Source organism: Colius striatus, chromosome 26 (assembly GCF_028858725.1).
Source record: "Colius striatus isolate bColStr4 chromosome 26, bColStr4.1.hap1, whole genome shotgun sequence".
Taxonomy (NCBI): Eukaryota; Metazoa; Chordata; class Aves; order Coliiformes; family Coliidae; genus Colius; species Colius striatus.
In genome coordinates, this window is record NC_084784.1 from 746686 (window position 1) to 765376 (window position 18691).

The 18691-nt window shown below is 49.8% G+C and overlaps 2 pseudogenes; both read left to right on the top strand.

The window, feature by feature from the left end:
• Positions 1 to 1479: 1479 nt before the first annotated feature.
• Positions 1480 to 2709, top strand: LOC133628009 (heat shock protein HSP 90-alpha A2-like; annotated as a pseudogene).
• Positions 2710 to 10129: 7420 nt separating this feature from the next.
• LOC133628001 (heat shock protein HSP 90-alpha-like) lies at positions 10130 to 17077 on the top strand (annotated as a pseudogene).
• The last annotated feature ends 1614 nt before the right edge of the window (positions 17078 to 18691 follow it).

The following is an 18691-nucleotide window of genomic DNA, read 5'->3' on the forward strand; positions in this document are numbered from 1 at the left end:
TTGTTGATCTTGAGAAGTCTCTGAAGCCACATCTTCACCCTCCTGAACTTCTTCTCTTCTTGGCCAGGCAGAGATGAGCAACTGCTGTCTTTGGTGCTAAGGATCCCCGTCCAAGTGTGTGGAGGTCACGACGCCAGGAGCTCTGCAGCTGAGAGTCAAGTGCCGTGTGTCGGTTGGTATGCTAATGGGGTTAACGGACATGGCAGGAGACAGCGTGATGTCAGCAGCACACGCTGGGGTGAATGCAAATGTCCACGCGGACGACTGTGATTGGCTCCCGTGTGTGTTGGCTTGGCAGCGTGAGCTTAGGACTAGATGATGGTCAAGGCCTTTTCCAAGCAAACTAATGCTATGATTTGATGAAAGGTAGCGTGGTGTGGGAGGAAGAGGAGGGCTGTGGAGGGGCAGAGGGCCCCTTCCTGGGAGTGTCCCCTCTGTGTCCATTGCTAAAGGAGGGCCGTAGCAGGGATTGGGTCTGACCTGTGGTTTCTGGGTGTTAAGTAGGAGAAACACAGCACGTCACAAGGCAAGGCTGCTGCGGCTTTCAAAGCTACCCTTGAACTGGATTTGTGACTTAGGCACCTTGATCTTGTAGAGAGGGCTTGGATGGGATTGCCGAGTGGGTGGCCTCCACAGTGCTCCAAAATATGCCTTTCTTGGCTGCTGAGAAGTGCCAGTGGGCTGATGCTTCTTGTCCAAGTGGTGCTTTGCAGCCCTACTTTCCTGACTTTGGGCCAGAGCCCTTCCGAGTGGGCTTGTCAAGCCCCAGAAGTGCCTTCTAAGCTGCACTGGATCTCATGGATGTGAAGCCGTGCCGTTCGTTGCCTTCTCTCCTTTGGCACTTAGTGCAGGGAGCTTTGGCTGCTTGTCTGTCAGCATCAGGATGTTGTGAGTTCAAGGCTCCTGCCTTCCATTGGCTGCATCCTGTTGGCTCTGCAGACTGGGAGCAGGCTGGCATTTTTCAGGCAGGAGCAAGGTAGTTCTGATCCTCTGGCACTATCAGAAAGCATCAGTGTTTGTGCTGTAGCAAGACTGAAAAGAGTCCCCCGCAGAGAGTGACTGGGAAGAACAGGCAAGCTGCTGCTGCCAAGGAAGGCTACGTCTTTCTGTCCAGCAAAGGCTTTCACGTTTATTGCCAAGGCATAAGGTGCCCGTCATGCGCAAACAGTTGCAAGGTGTCTTTGGAAGGCAGCAAAACCTGTTGCTTCCTGATCTCGCTTCACGTCTCCAACGTTGCTCTGCATGAAGCATCTGAAGGGTGGAGAGGAGTGGGTTGGTATCTAAAAATCAATCCTCGTTTTGCTTTAATTCTAAAGCAAAGATATCCTTGTGTCCTCTCATCTGGAGAAAGAGGATCCTGTGTGTAGTCAAGCACATAGTTAAATAGCTTTATCTGGTAAGGCCATTGTTGCTGCCTGCAAGAAGATAATGTGCCCAGAGCTGCTGGAGGTGGGATTTGAACTCCTTCTCTTGTTGCAGATGGCGGAAGCTGTGCAGACTCAAGATCAACCAATGGAGGAGGAGGTGGAGACCTTTGCCTTCCAGGCAGAGATTGCTCAGTTGATGTCTCTGATGATCAACACTTTCTATTCCAATCAGGAAATCTTTCTGAGGGAGCTGATTTCCAACTGATCAGAGGTAAGTTCTTTAAGGTCTGCCCTCATTCATGTCAATAAAGCTGCTATAATGTTAAAAACCAGGCAATGCTAAAGCCTGCGTCTTCTTTTAAAGGCTCTGGACAAGATAAGGTACGAGAGCTTGACAGACCCAAGCAAGTGGGATTCTGGAAAAGACCTGAAAATTGACTTGGTTCCAAACAAGCACGATCGCCCACTGTGGATACAGGCATAGGGATGACCAAAGCTGACCTGGTCAACAACCTTGGTACTATTGTCAAATGTGGTACTAAGGCTTTGATGGAAGCACTGCAGGCAGGAGCTGATATGTCCATGATTGGGCGGTTTGGTGTTGCTTTCTACTCGGCCTACTTGGTTGCAGAAAAAGTGCCAGTGATCACCAAGCACAATGATGATGAGCAGGACGCTTGGGAGTGGTCAGCTGGAGGATCTTTCACTGTCAGACTTGATAATGGTGAGTACGAAATGTCTCTGCTCAAGTATGCTTTCTAGAAGGTTTTTGGTACTCGGATACCTAATGTATTCATTGAAAATGAAAGGAATTGGGACTAGTCATGTGTCAGGTGAAGCCCAGGCCCAGTTGTTCTCATGCCATTCCTGTTTGAGTAGCTGTTGGTACCAAAGGGAATGCTTCATAATGAACAGTAAGCTTTCAAAGCTTGTAGATATCAATATTTCTGTAGATTCCTACAGTTTATCTACAGAAACTTGAAAGAGACCATGTGAGTAGATGAATGAGTTTCAAATCTCTTAGACTTGCCTGAAGTACCTTCTAGGTACGGTCAGCCCGAGGAAGTGTCTGTGAGGCTGTTCCTGTGCCCAGAAGTTTCCCTTCTCCCAGTAAAGATACTGCAGGACGTAGTCAAAGAAAATCTGCTTTAATATTCATTCCAAAGTGTAGGCTTCTGCTGCACAAATTAAAGCCGTCAACACCGTTCTAGGTGAACCTTTGGGCCCTGGAACAAAAGTCATCCTGCATCTGAAGGAAGATCAGACTGAATACCTGGAAGAGCGGCGAATCAAGGAGATTGTGAAGAAGCACTCTCAGTTCATTGGCTACCCCATCACACTCTTTGTACGTACCTTGCTTGAAGTTTTTACAAGGCTATTAATACATTTCACAAGATCTAGGTAAGTCACGTCATTTTAAGGGTTGGAAGGGACCTGGAAAGCTCATCCAGTGCAACCCCCCTGCCAGAGCAGGACCACCTAGAGTAGGTCACACAGGAACTGATCCAGATGAGTTTGGAATGTTTCCAGAGGAGAGTCCACAGCCCATCTGGGCAGCCCCTGCCAGTGCGGCCTCACCTGAACACTGAAGAGGTGTGTTTCTTTGGAAGCTCTTACGTTCCAGCTTGTACCCATTGCCCCTTGTCCTAGAGCACAGCCTGGCTCTATCCTCCTCACACGCAGCCTTTATGGCTTTGTCAACATGAATGAGGTCACTGCTCAGTCTCCTCCAAGCTCAAGAGCCCCAGCTCCCTCAGCCTTTCATCACAAGGGAGATGCTCCACTCCATCATCTCTGTGGCCCTGTGCTGAACTGTCTCCAGGAGCTCCCTGTCCTTCTGGAACTAAGGAGCCCAGAACTGTGCTGCCCGTTCCCAAAGGAAAACACAAAACAACCGAGGTCGTTTCATGCGGTGCTTTATTGAGGGCCCTAGGGACCTGAGGACTGGTGTCCAAAGTCAGAGCCCCCACTAACAGAAAATTTCACAGAGTTTATATACTTTCCACAAATGATTACTTCATCAGGTCCCCGTGATGTTTACCAGTTTTCTTAGACTTTAGGATTATGTCGTGCTCTTTCATGTAGTTACTTGAGACAACGCTTATCTGAATCCACAGCCAGAAATTTCCATAGATAACAAACAGGTAAACATTCCAGATAACGATTTCTTTGAGAAAAACAAGATTCAGGTTCAGCATTCTTCACTAATCTCTTTGCTTTGTTTAAGCGAGAATGCACAAGCTCAGCATGCCCCACTAGTTCCCCAGACTGCTAGGTTACATCAACATCCCACACTGCTCACTAGGCCTCGATACAGACCTTAGCCTAACTACTTCTAACTTTCCATATACAGTAATGCTAACAACTGGACACTATTCCAGATGTCGTCTCACGAGGGCAGAGTGAAGGGGGAGCAGAAGCTCAGGATCACAGTCTCCAAATCACTGAGAAAAATGAAACACATCTTGATGTGTTGTCAGTGGTAGTTGAGTGTAATTGAAACGAGACAGTATAAATGACATCAGCACATGGAAATACACCAGCACTTGTGCCTGGGCACGCAGAATGCAAGGAGGAAAGTACCGTTTCCCTGGTGCCATTTTCAGGCCAAAGAAGAGAAAGCGGCCTCGTTATCCCAGGAGATTTGTCCAAGCAGGTCTTTGAAGAGGCCCAAGTCAGCTGGCCGAAGCCCAGGCTTGCAAGCCAGTTTGGCATCCTGCTGCTTCTCCATAGCAGCTGGAACTGCACCATTTCATGGTCACTGCAGCCAAGGCTGCCTCCAACCTCCACATCCCCAAGCAGCCCTTCTTTCTTGGTCAGCACAAGGTGCAGCAGCACACCCCTCCTCCTTGGCTCACAACATTTGTCCAGTGCAACAGCTTAGTGTTATTGCTTGTGTTTCCAGACCAGTAAGGAATGCACAAAGAGGTCAAGAGACTTGCTGGAGGGGAGGAGGAGCATGGATGAGACAGCTGGCAAGAGACCTCAAGTCTCCTTCCTCCTATCCCTGTAGTTTTCCCTGAAGACCGTTGTTGTGCGTATGAAATAAGACGGGGACAAAGGCTGTTTTCCTGGTAGTCTGATGTAGTCTTGAGGTCTGTGTAATAAACCCGGCGTCTGTTAGAATTCCAGCATGTAATATAAGGACCCTGTAATGAAATGAGTAATACAGACAGAGAGATATTTGTAACTGTTAATAAGATCCCTACTCAGTCTTCTCTTTTCTAGACTAAACAGCCCCAGTTCCCGCAGCCTTTCCTGGTATGAGAGATGCTCCAGTCCCCTGATCTTCTTGGTGGCCCTGCGCGGGACTGTCTCCAGAAGTTCTCTGTCCCTCTAGAGCTGAGGAGCCCAGAACTGGACAGAGGATGTCATTGCTGTGAGTTTCATCTTTAGAAACATTTCCCTTCAAGGTGTTTACATTGAAATTCAAGGTGTTCTAGATGTGCCAAACCACTCGGGAAAAACCACTGGGTTTTGCCCTCTTAAGACTCAGCTGGTGGTGTTGGTAACCTCAACCATCTTTTGAGGTGAGTTGAGATAGAACTGTGCGTGCTCAGGTTCTCAGCTGTGCTCGTCACCAAATGTTCACTTGAAATATTCCATCATTCACTTCCTCTTCTCACTTACCTTGGGGTCTGCGTAGACACTTGTCCCTCATGCAACTCCTTCCACTTCCCAGAAAAATAAGCTTCCTCTACTTTCTTCCTCTGACAAAGGGGTTGTGGAGGGTGCCCAATTGGCTCAGCCCCAGAGGTGGGTCTTACTTAGAGACAGGGAAATTTTTGAGCAACTTAGCATTAGCATAAGGACCAATATTACAGCTCCTTCCCTGGGACCAGAACCAGCTCTACACAGAGCCAAGACGTTAGCTAATGTTGTTCCTTGTGTGTGTTTGTGTTTGTTTGTCTTGTTATTCAACCAGTTGCAAAACCTTGTTTTCAAATAGAATCCTAGAATCATAGAATGGTAGGGGTTGGATTGTTGACGGATCTGCAATCCATGAAAAACTTCCCTACACAGGAATGCAGAGAAGCAGGCACTTCTTTATTCTGCAGCGCTGGGAAGACACGAGGGATAGCTCCTCCATAGGTGCTTCCTTGTTAGTTACCATTGTCAGGGTTTTTACAGAGCTGAAAGAAAAGGATCACATTTGCCAACACAAGCATGCATAAAATGTCCATCTGTCAGTTTAGCCCTTCACCTTGATTGGTTCCCAACAAACACAAAATTTCCAAAACCACAGTGATTGGTCAAAGAAAGATATCAGTCCCTTTGTTTTAGTAACAACTAAGGTAACAGCCAAGGTAACCTAAGGAATACATTGACCAGGGTCTTGTAGTTCAGGTAACAGCCAAGGTAACCTAAGGAATACATTGACCAGGGTCTTGTAGTTAAGGTAACAGCCAAGGTAACCTAAGGAATACATTGACCAGGGTCTTGTAGTTAAGGTAACAGCCAAGGTAACCTAAGGAATACGTTGACCAGGGTCTTGTAGTTCAGGTAACAGCCAAGGTAACCTAAGGAATACGTTGACCAGGGTCTTGTAGTTAAGGTAACAGCCAAGGTAACCTAAGGAATACGTTGACCAGGGTCTTGTGGCTAAGGTAACACGTCCCCATCAGGGTGGTATGTAACTCTTGCAGTTTGATCCTTATGTGATTCAAAGGAATACTTACTTAATCCATAGGTGTGTGAGTTATTTGAAGTGCTGAGGTAACTGATTGGTCTCTTACTAACTAGGTGCTTAACAAGTACTTCTGGTGGTGATAAGCGGTTCACTAAAATAATTGTGTGTGTGCAACAAGAAGGGACCTTTAGAGATGATCTAGTCCAACCTCCCATGGCAAAGCAGGTCCACCTAGATCAGGTCACACAGGAACATGTCCAGGTGTGTTGGGAAGCCCCCCAGAGAAGGCTACTCCCCACCCTCCCTGGGCAGCCTGTGCCCGTGCTCCGTCACCCTGACAGTGAACTAGTTTTTCCTTAGGGTTAAATCATAGAATGATAGAATGGTAGGGGTTGGAAGGGAGCTTTCCCCTTCTCCTTGGCTCCTTGACCACTTGTGACAGTTGGTTGTCACGAGCACTGTGCAGGAAGCTCCTGGCCTGTGTGTGCTTGGCTGAGTGGCTTTGCCAGCAAATATCAGGGGTGTTGAGGTCCCCGTGAGGACCGGGGATGATGATTGTGAGGCAGCTCTGAGCCGTTTCTTCGAAGGCCCGATGCACTTCTTCTTCCTGCTCAGGTGGCCTAGAGTAAAGTGCCATAGTAGGATCACCCACACTAGCCTGCCCCTTTGTTTTCACCCAGAAGCACTCACCCCAGCCCTCATCCCCACCCAGGCAGAGCTCAATGTGCTCTAACTGCTCTCTCACCTAGAGAACAACTCCAGCCCCTCGGCCCAGTTGCCTGTGTTTCCTAAACAGCACGTAGCCATGGCTGGCTGTGCTCCAGCCCCGTGAGCTGGCCCAGCACGTCCGTGTCACTAGCGTGAGATCATGGGCGCCCTATCTCTGCAGCCACATCTCTAGTTCCCCCTGCTCACTCCCCAGGCTGTGTGCGTTGGTGTACAGGCAACACAGGGGCTCCCTCCAGCAGATGGGTTTCCCTGGCCCCTGGCAGGCCACACCTTTCCCCACTCCTTGTCCCATCTACGGACGGGTGTCTCGATGCCTCTTCACAGTGAGTCACCCCCAAGGAGCAGCCCTTGCTTTTTACAGGGCCTGTTGCCAGGGGCACAGTTGGTGGTGTATTGGTTGTTGAGATTTCCCCACCCAGACCGTGTTCATTCATGACCACATTTATTAGAGCTACAAAGATATAATTTATTGGAACACGGGAGGGAGGGTCACGAAGGGGAGAGGGTCGTGTACCAGAGAGTGGCAAAGCGGAGAGGGGAGAGGGTCGCGATGCGGAGAGAGTCTTGAAGTGGAGAGGGACGTGGAGAGTGTCATGAACATAGAGAGCCTTGTGAAGCGGGGAGTCCTGAAGCGGGGAGTCCTGAAGCGGGGAGTCCTGAAGCGGGGAGTCCTGAAGTGGAGAGTGTCACATAGTAGAGAGAGTCGTGAAGTGTAGAGGGTTGTGGAGGGGGTCGTGAACTGGAGGGTCTTGAAGTGGAGAGGGTCGTTAAGCGTGAGTCGTGGAGACAGTCTTGAAGTGGAGAAAGTTGTAAAGCTGCAAGGCTCTTGGAGAGGGTCTTGAAGTGGTGAGTCATGAAGCGCAGAGTTGTGGAGGGTGCCCGAAGTGCAGAGTCTTGAAGTGGAAAGGGTCATGAAGCAGAGAGTCGTGACCTTGAGATGTTTGTGAACTATAGAGTGTCGAGAAGCAGAGAGTCGTGAAGTAGAGAGGGTCGTGAAACTGAAAGGATCGTGGAGAAGGTCCTGAAGTGGTGAGTGGTGGAGGGTCGTGGAGAGGGTCGGAAGCATCGAGTCTTGGAAGTGGAGAGGGTCGTGAAGTGGAGAGTTGTGAAGTTGAGAAGTTTGTGAAGTGTAGAGAGTCTTGGAGAGTCGTGAAGTGCAGGTGGTGGGAAGCACAGAGTGGTGAAGTGGAGAGGGACGCGAAGCGGAGAGTGGTGGAGAGAGTCGTGGAGACAGTCATGAAGCTGAGATAGTGAAGAGGGTCGCGAAACGGAGAGTGGTGGAGAGAGTCATGTACCTTAGAGTCCCAAAGTGGGGAGTGGGGAAGTGGGGAGGGTCGTTTACCTTAGAGTCATGAAGTGGGGAGTCGGGAAGTGGGGAGGGTCGTAAAGCAGAGAGGGTCACGAAGCGGAGGGTCCAAGGTCTTGTGCTGCAATGGATTCTGACACTAGAGTGGCACTCTGACATCAATATTTCCGTGGTGTTGCAAAGAGGAGCCTTGGCATTCGTTTGTAGTGCCGAGACCCATACTGTGGTGGATCGACCTCCATGGGCTCTTCCTGATCCTGAGGTGGATCCACCTCCATGGGCTCCTCCTGATCCTTTGGTGGATCCACTTCCATTGGCTCCACCCTGTCAGCTGCTGGAGGAAAAGCCATTGCAGCAGGAGCAAGAAGAGTTGCGGGAGGAGGAAAAAATGGTGCGGGAGGAGGAAAAAATGGTGCAGTAGGAGGAAAAGGGAGGGGAAAGGCAGCCATCGGTGCAGGGGGGCAAGTCGTTGTTGCAGGCATTGCTGGAGGAAAGGCAGGAGGTGCTGGAGGAGGAAAGGTGAACGTTGGTGGTACAGGAAAAGCCATTGGTGCAGGGGGAAAAGCTGGCGGAAAGGCAGGTGCTGCTGGAGGAGGAAAGGCAGGTGTTGCTGCTGCTTTGTTGATCTTGAGAAGTCTCTGAAGCCACATCTTCACCCTCCTGAACTTCTTCTCTTCTTGGCCAGGCAGAGATGAGCAACTGCTGTCTTTGGTGCTAAGGATCCCCGTCCAAGTGTGTGGAGGTCACGACGCCAGGAGCTCTGCAGCTGAGAGTCAAGTGCCGTGTGTCGGTTGGTATGCTAATGGGGTTAACGGACATGGCAGGAGACAGCGTGATGTCAGCAGCACACGCTGGGGTGAATGCAAATGTCCACGCGGACGACTGTGATTGGCTCCCGTGTGTGTTGGCTTGGCAGCGTGAGCTTAGGACTAGATGATGGTCAAGGCCTTTTCCAAGCAAACTAATGCTATGATTTGATGAAAGGTAGCGTGGTGTGGGAGGAAGAGGAGGGCTGTGGAGGGGCAGAGGGCCCCTTCCTGGGAGTGTCCCCTCTGTGTCCATTGCTAAAGGAGGGCCGTAGCAGGGATTGGGTCTGACCTGTGGTTTCTGGGTGTTAAGTAGGAGAAACACAGCACGTCACAAGGCAAGGCTGCTGCGGCTTTCAAAGCTACCCTTGAACTGGATTTGTGACTTAGGCACCTTGATCTTGTAGAGAGGGCTTGGATGGGATTGCCGAGTGGGTGGCCTCCACAGTGCTCCAAAATATGCCTTTCTTGGCTGCTGAGAAGTGCCAGTGGGCTGATGCTTCTTGTCCAAGTGGTGCTTTGCAGCCCTACTTTCCTGACTTTGGGCCAGAGCCCTTCCGAGTGGGCTTGTCAAGCCCCAGAAGTGCCTTCTAAGCTGCACTGGATCTCATGGATGTGAAGCCGTGCCGTTGGTTGCCTTCTCTCCTTTGGCACTTAGTGCAGGGAGCTTTGGCTGCTTGTCTGTCAGCATCAGGATGTTGTGAGTTCAAGGCTCCTGCCTTCCATTGGCTGCATCCTGTTGGCTCTGCAGACTGGGAGCAGGCTGGCATTTTTCAGGCAGGAGCAAGGTAGTTCTGATCCTCTGGCACTATCAGAAAGCATCAGTGTTTGTGCTGTAGCAAGACTGAAAAGAGTCCCCCGCAGAGAGTGACTGGGAAGAACAGGCAAGCTGCTGCTGCCAAGGAAGGCTACGTCTTTCTGTCCAGCAAAGGCTTTCACGTTTATTGCCAAGGCATAAGGTGCCCGTCATGCGCAAACAGTTGCAAGGTGTCTTTGGAAGGCAGCAAAACCTGTTGCTTCCTGATCTCGCTTCACGTCTCCAACGTTGCTCTGCATGAAGCATCTGAAGGGTGGAGAGGAGTGGGTTGGTATCTAAAAATCAATCCTCGTTTTGCTTTAATTCTAAAGCAAAGATATCCTTGTGTCCTCTCATCTGGAGAAAGAGGATCCTGTGTGTAGTCAAGCACATAGTTAAATAGCTTTATCTGGTAAGGCCATTGTTGCTGCCTGCAAGAAGATAATGTGCCCAGAGCTGCTGGAGGTGGGATTTGAAGTCCTTCTCTTGTTGCAGATGGCGGAAGCTGTGCAGACTCAAGATCAACCAATGGAGGAGGAGGTGGAGACCTTTGCCTTCCAGGCAGAGATTGCTCAGTTGATGTCTCTGATGATCAACACTTTCTATTCCAATAAGGAAATCTTTCTGAGGGAGCTGATTTCCAACTGATCAGAGGTAAGTTCTTTAAGGTCTGCCCTCATTCATGTCAATAAAGCTGCTATAATGTTAAAAACCAGGCAATGCTAAAGCCTGCGTCTTCTTTTAAAGGCTCTGGACAAGATAAGGTACGAGAGCTTGACAGACCCAAGCAAGTGGGATTCTGGAAAAGACCTGAAAATTGACTTGGTTCCAAACAAGCACGATCGCCCACTGTGGATACAGGCATAGGGATGACCAAAGCTGACCTGGTCAACAACCTTGGTACTATTGTCAAATGTGGTACTAAGGCTTTGATGGAAGCACTGCAGGCAGGAGCTGATATGTCCATGATTGGGCGGTTTGGTGTTGCTTTCTACTCGGCCTACTTGGTTGCAGAAAAAGTGCCAGTGATCACCAAGCACAATGATGATGAGCAGGACGCTTGGGAGTGGTCAGCTGGAGGATCTTTCACTGTCAGACTTGATAATGGTGAGTATGAAATGTCTCTGCTCAAGTATGCTTTCTAGAAGGTTTTTGGTACTCGGATACCTAATGTATTCATTGAAAATGAAAGGAATTGGGACTAGTCATGTGTCAGGTGAAGCCCAGGCCCAGTTGTTCTCATGCCATTCCTGTTTGAGTAGCTGTTGGTACCAAAGGGAATGCTTCATAATGAACAGTAAGCTTTCAAAGCTTGTAGATATCAATATTTCTGTAGATTCCTACAGTTTATCTACAGAAACTTGAAAGAGACCATGTGAGTAGATGAATGAGTTTCAAATCTCTTAGACTTGCCTGAAGTACCTTCTAGGTACGGTCAGCCCGAGGAAGTGTCTGTGAGGCTGTTCCTGTGCCCAGAAGTTTCCCTTCTCCCAGTAAAGATACTGCAGGACGTAGTCAAAGAAAATCTGCTTTAATATTCATTCCAAAGTGTAGGCTTCTGCTGCACAAATTAAAGCCGTCAACACCGTTCTAGGTGAACCTTTGGGCCCTGGAACAAAAGTCATCCTGCATCTGAAGGAAGATCAGACTGAATACCTGGAAGAGCGGCGAATCAAGGAGATTGTGAAGAAGCACTCTCAGTTCATTGGCTACCCCATCACACTCTTTGTACGTACCTTGCTTGAAGTTTTTACAAGGCTATTAATACATTTCACAAGATCTAGGTAAGTCACGTCATTTTAAGGGTTGGAAGGGACCTGGAAAGCTCATCCAGTGCAACCCCCCTGCCAGAGCAGGACCACCTAGAGTAGGTCACACAGGAACTGATCCAGATGAGTTTGGAATGTTTCCAGAGGAGAGTCCACAGCCCATCTGGGCAGCCCCTGCCAGTGCGGCCTCACCTGAACACTGAAGAGGTGTGTTTCTTTGGAAGCTCTTACGTTCCAGCTTGTACCCATTGCCCCTTGTCCTAGAGCACAGCCTGGCTCTATCCTCCTCACACGCAGCCTTTATGGCTTTGTCAACATGAATGAGGTCACTGCTCAGTCTCCTCCAAGCTCAAGAGCCCCAGCTCCCTCAGCCTTTCATCACAAGGGAGATGCTCCACTCCATCATCTCTGTGGCCCTGTGCTGAACTGACTCCAGGAGCTCCCTGTCCTTCTGGAACTAAGGAGCCCAGAACTGTGCTGCCCGTTCCCAAAGGAAAACACAAAACAACCGAGGTCGTTTCATGCGGTGCTTTATTGAGGACCCTGGGGACCTGAGGACTGGTGTCCAAAGTCAGAGCCCCCACTAACAGAAAATTTCACAGAGTTTATATACTTTCCACAAATGATTACTTCATCAGGTCCCCGTGATGTTTACCAGTTTTCTTAGACTTTAGGATTATGTCGTGCTCTTTCATGTAGTTACTTGAGACAACGCTTATCTGAATCCACAGCCAGAAATTTCCATAGATAACAAACAGGTAAACATTCCAGATAACGATTTCTTTGAGAAAAACAAGATTCAGGTTCAGCATTCTTCACTAATCTCTTTGCTTTGTTTAAGCGAGAATGCACAAGCTCAGCATGCCCCACTAGTTCCCCAGACTGCTAGGTTACATCAACATCCCACACTGCTCACTAGGCCTCGATACAGACCTTAGCCTAACTACTTCTAACTTTCCATATACAGTAATGCTAACAACTGGACACTATTCCAGATGTCGTCTCACGAGGGCAGAGTGAAGGGGGAGCAGAAGCTCAGGATCACAGTCTCCAAATCACTGAGAAAAATGAAACACATCTTGATGTGTTGTCAGTGGTAGTTGAGTGTAATTGAAACGAGACAGTATAAATGACATCAGCACATGGAAATACACCAGCACTTGTGCCTGGGCACGCAGAATGCAAGGAGGAAAGTACCGTTTCCCTGGTGCCATTTTCAGGCCAAAGAAGAGAAAGCGGCCTCGTTATCCCAGGAGATTTGTCCAAGCAGGTCTTTGAAGAGGCCCAAGTCAGCTGGCCGAAGCCCAGGCTTGCAAGCCAGTTTGGCATCCTGCTGCTTCTCCATAGCAGCTGGAACTGCACCATTTCATGGTCACTGCAGCCAAGGCTGCCTCCAACCTCCACATCCCCAAGCAGCCCTTCTTTCTTGGTCAGCACAAGGTGCAGCAGCACACCCCTCCTCCTTGGCTCACAACATTTGTCCAGTGCAACAGCTTAGTGTTATTGCTTGTGTTTCCAGACCAGTAAGGAATGCACAAAGAGGTCAAGAGACTTGCTGGAGGGGAGGAGGAGCATGGATGAGACAGCTGGCAAGAGACCTCAAGTCTCCTTCCTCCTATCCCTGTAGTTTTCCCTGAAGACCGTTGTTGTGCGTATGAAATAAGACGGGGACAAAGGCTGTTTTCCTGGTAGTCTGATGTAGTCTTGAGGTCTGTGTAATAAACCCGGCGTCTGTTAGAATTCCAGCATGTAATATAAGGACCCTGTAATGAAATGAGTAATACAGACAGAGAGATATTTGTAACTGTTAATAAGATCCCTACTCAGTCTTCTCTTTTCTAGACTAAACAGCCCCAGTTCCCGCAGCCTTTCCTGGTATGAGAGATGCTCCAGTCCCCTGATCTTCTTGGTGGCCCTGCGCGGGACTGTCTCCAGAAGTTCTCTGTCCCTCTAGAGCTGAGGAGCCCAGAACTGGACAGAGGATGTCATTGCTGTGAGTTTCATCTTTAGAAACATTTCCCTTCAAGGTGTTTACATTGAAATTCAAGGTGTTCTAGATGTGCCAAACCACTCGGGAAAAACCACTGGGTTTTGCCCTCTTAAGACTCAGCTGGTGGTGTTGGTAACCTCAACCATCTTTTGAGGTGAGTTGAGATAGAACTGTGCGTGCTCAGGTTCTCAGCTGTGCTCGTCACCAAATGTTCACTTGAAATATTCCATCATTCACTTCCTCTTCTCACTTACCTTGGGGTCTGCGTAGACACTTGTCCCTCATGCAACTCCTTCCACTTCCCAGAAAAATAAGCTTCCTCTACTTTCTTCCTCTGACAAAGGGGTTGTGGAGGGTGCCCAATTGGCTCAGCCCCAGAGGTGGGTCTTACTTAGAGACAGGGAAATTTTTGAGCAACTTAGCATTAGCATAAGGACCAATATTACAGCTCCTTCCCTGGGACCAGAACCAGCTCTACACAGAGCCAAGACGTTAGCTAATGTTGTTCCTTGTGTGTGTTTGTGTTTGTTTGTCTTGTTATTCAACCAGTTGCAAAACCTTGTTTTCAAATAGAATCCTAGAATCATAGAATGGTAGGGGTTGGATTGTTGATGGATCTGCAATCCATGAAAAACTTCCCTACACAGGAATGCAGAGAAGCAGGCACTTCTTTATTCTGCAGCGCTGGGAAGACACGAGGGATAGCTCCTCCATAGGTGCTTCCTTGTTAGTTACCATTGTCAGGGTTTTTACAGAGCTGAAAGAAAAGGATCACATTTGCCAACACAAGCATGCATAAAATGTCCATCTGTCAGTTTAGCCCTTCACCTTGATTGGTTCCCAACAAACACAAAATTTCCAAAACCACAGTGATTGGTCAAAGAAAGATATCAGTCCCTTTGTTTTAGTAACAACTGAGGTAACAGCCAAGGTAACCTAAGGAATACATTGACCAGGGTCTTGTAGTTCAGGTAACAGCCAAGGTAACCTAAGGAATACATTGACCAGGGTCTTGTAGTTAAGGTAACAGCCAAGGTAACCTAAGGAATACATTGACCAGGGTCTTGTAGTTAAGGTAACAGCCAAGGTAACCTAAGGAATACGTTGACCAGGGTCTTGTAGTTCAGGTAACAGCCAAGGTAACCTAAGGAATACGTTGACCAGGGTCTTGTAGTTAAGGTAACAGCCAAGGTAACCTAAGGAATACGTTGACCAGGGTCTTGTGGCTAAGGTAACACGTCCCCATCAGGGTGGTATGTAACTCTTGCAGTTTGATCCTTATGTGATTCAAAGGAATACTTACTTAATCCATAGGTGTGTGAGTTATTTGAAGTGCTGAGGTAACTGATTGGTCTCTTACTAACTAGGTGCTTAACAAGTACTTCTGGTGGTGATAAGCGGTTCACTAAAATAATTGTGTGTGTGCAACAAGAAGGGACCTTTAGAGATGATCTAGTCCAACCTCCCATGGCAAAGCAGGTCCACCTAGATCAGGTCACACAGGAACATGTCCAGGTGTGTTGGGAAGCCCCCCAGAGAAGGCTACTCCCCACCCTCCCTGGGCAGCCTGTGCCCGTGCTCCGTCACCCTGACAGTGAACTAGTTTTTCCTTAGGGTTAAATCATAGAATGATAGAATGGTAGGGGTTGGAAGGGAGCTTTCCCCTTCTCCTTGGCTCCTTGACCACTTGTGACAGTTGGTTGTCACGAGCACTGTGCAGGAAGCTCCTGGCCTGTGTGTGCTTGGCTGAGTGGCTTTGCCAGCAAATATCAGGGGTGTTGAGGTCCCCGTGAGGACCGGGGATGATGATTGTGAGGCAGCTCTGAGCCGTTTCTTCGAAGGCCCGATGCACTTCTTCTTCCTGCTCAGGTGGCCTAAAGTGCCATAGTAGGATCACCCACACTAGCCTGCCCCTTTGTTTTCACCCAGAAGCACTCACCCCAGCCCTCATCCCCACCCAGGCAGAGCTCAATGTGCTCTAACTGCTCTCTCACCTAGAGAACAACTCCAGCCCCTCGGCCCAGTTGCCTGTGTTTCCTAAACAGCACGTAGCCATGGCTGGCTGTGCTCCAGCCCCGTGAGCTGGCCCAGCACGTCCGTGTCACTAGCGTGAGATCATGGGCGCCCTATCTCTGCAGCCACATCTCTAGTTCCCCCTGCTCACTCCCCAGGCTGTGTGCGTTGGTGTACAGGCAACACAGGGGCTCCCTCCAGCAGATGGGTTTCCCTGGCCCCTGGCAGGCCACACCTTTCCCCACTCCTTGTCCCATCTACGGACGGGTGTCTCGATGCCTCTTCACAGTGAGTCACCCCCAAGGAGCAGCCCTTGCTTTTTACAGGGCCTGTTGCCAGGGGCACAGTTGGTGGTGTATTGGTTGTTGAGATTTCCCCACCCAGACCGTGTTCATTCATGACCACATTTATTAGAGCTACAAAGGTATAATTTATTGGAACACGGGAGGGAGGGTCACGAAGGGGAGAGGGTCGTGTACCAGAGAGTGGCAAAGCGGAGAGGGGAGAGGGTCGCGATGCGGAGAGAGTCTTGAAGTGGAGAGGGACGTGGAGAGTGTCATGAACATAGAGAGCCTTGTGAAGCGGGGAGTCCTGAAGCGGGGAGTCCTGAAGCGGGGAGTCCTGAAGCGGGGAGTCCTGAAGTGGAGAGTGTCACATAGTAGAGAGAGTCGTGAAGTGTAGAGGGTTGTGGAGGGGGTCGTGAACTGGAGGGTCTTGAAGTGGAGAGGGTCGTTAAGCGTGAGTCGTGGAGACAGTCTTGAAGTGGAGAAAGTTGTAAAGCTGCAAGGCTCTTGGAGAGGGTCTTGAAGTGGTGAGTCATGAAGCGCAGAGTTGTGGAGGGTGCCCGAAGTGCAGAGTCTTGAAGTGGAAAGGGTCATGAAGCAGAGAGTCGTGACCTTGAGATGTTTGTGAACTATAGAGTGTCGAGAAGCAGAGAGTCGTGAAGTAGAGAGGGTCGTGAAACTGAAAGGATCGTGGAGAAGGTCCTGAAGTGGTGAGTGGTGGAGGGTCGTGGAGAGGGTCGGAAGCATCGAGTCTTGGAAGTGGAGAGGGTCGTGAAGTGGAGAGTTGTGAAGTTGAGAAGTTTGTGAAGTGTAGAGAGTCTTGGAGAGTCGTGAAGTGCAGGTGGTGGGAAGCACAGAGTGGTGAAGTGGAGAGGGACGCGAAGCGGAGAGTGGTGGAGAGAGTCGTGGAGACAGTCATGAAGCTGAGATAGTGAAGAGGGTCGCGAAACGGAGAGTGGTGGAGAGAGTCATGTACCTTAGAGTCCCAAAGTGGGGAGTGGGGAAGTGGGGAGGGTCGTTTACCTTAGAGTCATGAAGTGGGGAGTCGGGAAGTGGGGAGGGTCGTAAAGCAGAGAGGGTCACGAAGCGGAGGGTCCAAGGTCTTGTGCTGCAATGGATTCTGACACTAGAGTGGCACTCTGACATCAATATTTCCGTGGTGTTGCAAAGAGGAGCCTTGGCATTCGTTTGTAGTGCCGAGACCCATACTGTGGTGGATCGACCTCCATGGGCTCTTCCTGATCCTGAGGTGGATCCACCTCCATGGGCTCCTCCTGATCCTTTGGTGGATCCACTTCCATTGGCTCCACCCTGTCAGCTGCTGGAGGAAAAGCCATTGCAGCAGGAGCAAGAAGAGTTGCGGGAGGAGGAAAAAATGGTGCGGGAGGAGGAAAAAATGGTGCAGTAGGAGGAAAAGGGAGGGGAAAGGCAGCCATCGGTGCAGGGGGGCAAGTCGTTGTTGCAGGCATTGCTGGAGGAAAGGCAGGAGGTGCTGGAGGAGGAAAGGTGAACGTTGGTGGTACAGGAAAAGCCATTGGTGCAGGGGGAAAAGCTGGCGGAAAGGCAGGTGCTGCTGGAGGAGGAAAGGCAGGTGTTGCTGCTGCTTTGTTGATCTTGAGAAGTCTCTGAAGCCACATCTTCACCCTCCTGAACTTCTTCTCTTCTTGGCCAGGCAGAGATGAGCAACTGCTGTCTTTGGTGCTAAGGATCCCCGTCCAAGTGTGTGGAGGTCACGACGCCAGGAGCTCTGCAGCTGAGAGTCAAGTGCCGTGTGTCGGTTGGTATGCTAATGGGGTTAACGGACATGGCAGGAGACAGCGTGATGTCAGCAGCACACGCTGGGGTGAATGCAAATGTCCACGCGGACGACTGTGATTGGCTCCCGTGTGTGTTGGCTTGGCAGCGTGAGCTTAGGACTAGATGATGGTCAAGGCCTTTTCCAAGCAAACTAATGCTATGATTTGATGAAAGGTAGCGTGGTGTGGGAGGAAGAGGAGGGCTGTGGAGGGGCAGAGGGCCCCTTCCTGGGAGTGTCCCCTCTGTGTCCATTGCTAAAGGAGGGCCGTAGCAGGGATTGGGTCTGACCTGTGGTTTCTGGGTGTTAAGTAGGAGAAACACAGCACGTCACAAGGCAAGGCTGCTGCGGCTTTCAAAGCTACCCTTGAACTGGATTTGTGACTTAGGCACCTTGATCTTGTAGAGAGGGCTTGGATGGGATTGCCGAGTGGGTGGCCTCCACAGTGCTCCAAAATATGCCTTTCTTGGCTGCTGAGAAGTGCCAGTGGGCTGATGCTTCTTGTCCAAGTGGTGCTTTGCAGCCCTACTTTCCTGACTTTGGGCCAGAGCCCTTCCGAGTGGGCTTGTCAAGCCCCAGAAGTGCCTTCTAAGCTGCACTGGATCTCATGGATGTGAAGCCGTGCCGTTCGTTGCCTTCTCTCCTTTGGCACTTAGTGCAGGGAGCTTTGGCTGCTTGTCTGTCAGCATCAGGATGTTGTGAGTTCAAGGCTCCTGCCTTCCATTGGCTGCATCCTGTTGGCTCTGCAGACTGGGAGCAGGCTGGCATTTTTCAGGCAGGAGCAAGGTAGTTCTGATCCTCTGGCACTATCAGAAAGCATCAGTGTTTGTGCTGTAGCAAGACTGAAAAGAGTCCCCCGCAGAGAGTGACTGGGAAGAACAGGCAAGCTGCTGCTGCCAAGGAAGGCTACGTCTTTCTGTCCAGCAAAGGCTTTCACGTTTATTGCCAAGGCATAAGGTGCCCGTCATGCGCAAACAGTTGCAAGGTGTCTTTGGAAGGCAGCAAAACCTGTTGCTTCCTGATCTCGCTTCACGTCTCCAACGTTGCTCTGCATGAAGCATCTGAAGGGTGGAGAGGAGTGGGTTGGTATCTAAAAATCAATCCTCGTTTTGCTTTAATTCTAAAGCAAAGATATCCTTGTGTCCTCTCATCTGGAGAAAGAGGATCCTGTGTGTAGTCAAGCACATAGTTAAATAGCTTTATCTG